This window comes from Macaca thibetana, chromosome 18 (assembly GCF_024542745.1).
Source record: "Macaca thibetana thibetana isolate TM-01 chromosome 18, ASM2454274v1, whole genome shotgun sequence".
NCBI classification, from domain to species: Eukaryota; Metazoa; Chordata; class Mammalia; order Primates; family Cercopithecidae; genus Macaca; species Macaca thibetana.
Window position 1 is genome coordinate 29,637,595 of NC_065595.1, and position 3,733 is coordinate 29,641,327.

The window sequence follows — 3,733 nt, forward strand, 5'->3', positions numbered from 1 at the left end:
ATATTTGCTTCATGAATGTTTGCATACATGGCAGAATTTGGTCTGGGGCTCGTTTTTAAAACCTCTTTGGTACTGTGAGCCACCTGAAAGTACCTATTTTGGGAACATGTGTCCAAATTGGTTTAGGTTAGCTCACGACATGGTCTGGAGTTGAGACAGTGTATCTGGAAGAAAGATCATATCAGAAAATCTAGAAAGTCTAATTACCTTACCAATAGCTCTAATAGTTTTAGTGTTTCTGATTGGCAAACCTACATCCTGAATCACCTGCTATGTTAGTCTGGGTCATCCAAAAAGGAACATCTCATCCAAGATGAGAATAGACATGCTAGTAATTTTTTTTGGTCTCTTGAAATAGTGCAGTGGCACAATCAGGACTCACGGCAGCCTTGACCTGCTGGGCTGAAGCAATCCACCCTCCTCAGCCTCCCGAGTAGCTGGGACTACAGGGGCACACTACCATGCTGGCTAATTGTTTGTATCTTTTGTAGAGATGAGGTCTCACTGTGTTGCCCAGGCTGGCCTCGAACTGCTGAGCTCAAGAAATCCTCCCATATCAGCTTCCCAAAGTGCTAGGATTACAGGCATGAGCCACCGTATCCAGCTGATATGCAAGTAATTTATATGAGAAGAAATGTCTGTGAAGGTGGGGAGGGAGCCAGGAAGAGCATGCAAGAGCCTTCATAGCATCATACAGATCTGATCCCAAGTGAAAGAGACAGGAAAGGAAGAGAGGTTGAGTGAAGAAGTGCCTTAGGTTGAAGTACAGTTCTGAGCTTGGCAAGGCTACGGGGGAGGGCTTGGGCTAAAGCTACACATCCGAGGAGTCTCCTGTCTTCCAGGAATAGGCCTGTCATACCATCCCTGCTGTGAGAAATCACTGGCTAAGAGCAGCCCACAGGAGGCATGGCTTCCACATGAAAGCCACGATGAATTTCAGAGCGCTGCAATTGGAGATGGTAGTTACTTGTATTCCCAGCAGTTGGAGATCTGCGAGGTTGTAAGTGTAATTTTTAGATCAGCTTGAGAAAGAAAATCATTTGTTTTCAAAGTTGCATTCTATTCAGTTTGGACACAGACCAGGTGGTATCTGAGGTCCACACTGTTCAGGATTCAAGAACAGAGCAGTTGTATTTGGGGAAGTACGTGCTGCTGACCCACTGCTTTTGCTGAGGTATCTGGGTGTTATTTACTATAGAGGCAACGAAAGGCCTTTATTGGTCTGGCTACCTGTTTCAGCCTGTATGCAAGTTGGGGCCTGTATTTCACCATGCCAGCCCTCCCAATAAAGAAGCATGATGGACTTGTTAAAAAAATGGTATAGGCCGGCCGGGCATGGTGGCTCACGCCTGTAATCCCAGCACTTTGGGAGGCTGAGGTGAGAATCACCTGAACTCAGGAGGCAGAGGCTGCAATGAGCTGAGATCACCCCACTGCACTCCAGCCTGTGTGACAAGAGTGAGAATCTGTCTCGAAAAAAAAAAAAAAAAAAAAAGAGGTGTAGGCTAGTTTTTCTCAACGTATTCTGGTAAAAGAAAGGGCCCTTTGGGCCGGGCGCGGTGGCTCAAGCCTGTAATCCCAGCACTTTGGGAGGCCGAGACGGGTGGATCATGAGGTCAGGAGATCGAGACCATCCTGGCTAACACGGTGAAACCCCGTCTCTACTAAAAAATACAAAAAACTAGCCGGGCGAGGTGGCGGGTGCCTGTAGTCCCAGCTACTCGGGAGGCTGAGGCAGGAGAATGGCGTGAACCCGGGAGGCGAAGATTGCAGTGAGCTGAGATCCGGCCACTGCACTCCAGCCCGGGCGACAGAGGGAGGCTGTGTCTCAAAAAAAAAAAAAAAAAAAAAGGGCCCTTTGATGAAGGTGATGGATTCTCTCCCTCCAAGAGACACAAGCATAGGATCATGTATTATTTCAGGGGCTTTGTGGACTCCCGGAAGCTATTCATGAATCCTGAGGCAAAAAAAGAACTTTTATCTGAGGGTCTCAGTCGGTATTTGTTATTATATAATTCCCCCCTTCATCACAAAATCAACATACATCTCTCCTGATTTAGTATTTTAACATTAGAGTCTCGGTGTTTGTGTGTGAGAAGTGGGGAGAAGAAAAGGCGATAGAGAATTCCTTTAGTATCATAATTAAATCAAATAAGGAGAGGAATAGGGTAGGAAGCTGAACAAAAGGGAATGAAAAGCTGAGGAGCAAAACTAGTACTCCATATGTGAATTTAAGTCCAACAACACATTCCCAGGGGATCAAGTATTCTGGAGAGAGAGAGAGTGTGTGTGTGTTAAGGTTTATATTACCAAGTTTCAAAAGTGTCCTATACATAGAGCCTTTAAAAACAAGACCATAAAGCATTTTATGCATAAGAAAATTTTACTAAGAAAATATAAGAACACACATCTCATTACAACATGTCACAAAAGAGAAAAAATAATTTACATAATTATGAAGTTTTAAGACTGATTCTTGGAACCATTTTTAACAAGTCAATCTGGTATAATATGTTCTATACAAGGCATTCCTCTTAAACTAGCATTCCCATAAGCAATTACTACAAGACTACCCATTCCATCATCTTATCAACACAAAGATGTGACAGGCTAAGCAATGACTTGCAATACGTGGCTTCCTTAAGTCAATAATTAGTGCTTGGGATGTTATCAAAGGGAACACACAAATATCAACTGCAAAAGTACGGTTTTAATTTCGGTTAAATTTCAAGGTCATTAGGCAAAGTATAATAAAACATTGGGCAGACATTTTATATTGTCATTTATTCAGCTAAACTAGGTCTTTTAAGAAAGTTCTTATTTCATACATATTTTAATATTACTACTTTCTAATTATTCTCACCTTTTGATGGAATATATATATACAATACATAGATATCACTTAAAATATGCCTTATAATTGAATTGCAAATTGACAGGTAGATTCCTAAAGTGAATATTATAATATATAAGCACAACTGAAACTGATTTGCACAGAGGTGATAACAGTTGTTGATTCTGCGAAGATTACGAAATCAAAAGATGTTAGTGAATTGGCTACCGAGATTTTTGGTGTAATTTATTAAATTCAAAACCAAATATTTAATGTTTGTGTCCAATACTTACAATGCTGAACACTAAATGAATAAACGGCTTGTATTATATTTGAATTATAAATGGGAACAAAGTAAAAATCAGATGAACTGGTAAAATGTATTAAAAAGGACCTAAGACTAATCTCATAAGAATAGGTAAGAGCTCTCATCTGAAGTAACAGTTCCTGAAGGTATTAGATAAAATCGCCTACACAGAAGCCTTTCTTCACTGAGAGGGGTCTGAGCTAAAAACCCAGGCTCTGCCACACATCCTAAGACCTTTGACAAGTCACTTAGCCTCTCTGTGCCTCTGTCCCTATCTGTAAATCAGGCACAGAAACAGAGGTTAGGAGTGAGGATTAAATTATGTCAGATCCTTAGAACAGCGTCTGGTATAGAGTAGGTATTATCCATAAACTTTAGTTTGTCATTATTAGCCCATTGTATATACCAAATGTGTTGGTGATAATCCAATGGCTGCATAGGAATCAATGATTTGCTAGAATATACAATTAAAACTAGGAAAGGAAAAATTACTTTTCTAGAACATAAAAGAAAATCCTGAAAACCAATGAATATATACCCACAAGTTTCCCCTAGTCTTAACATTAAAAAGTGTGCTGAATGGAGGAATAACT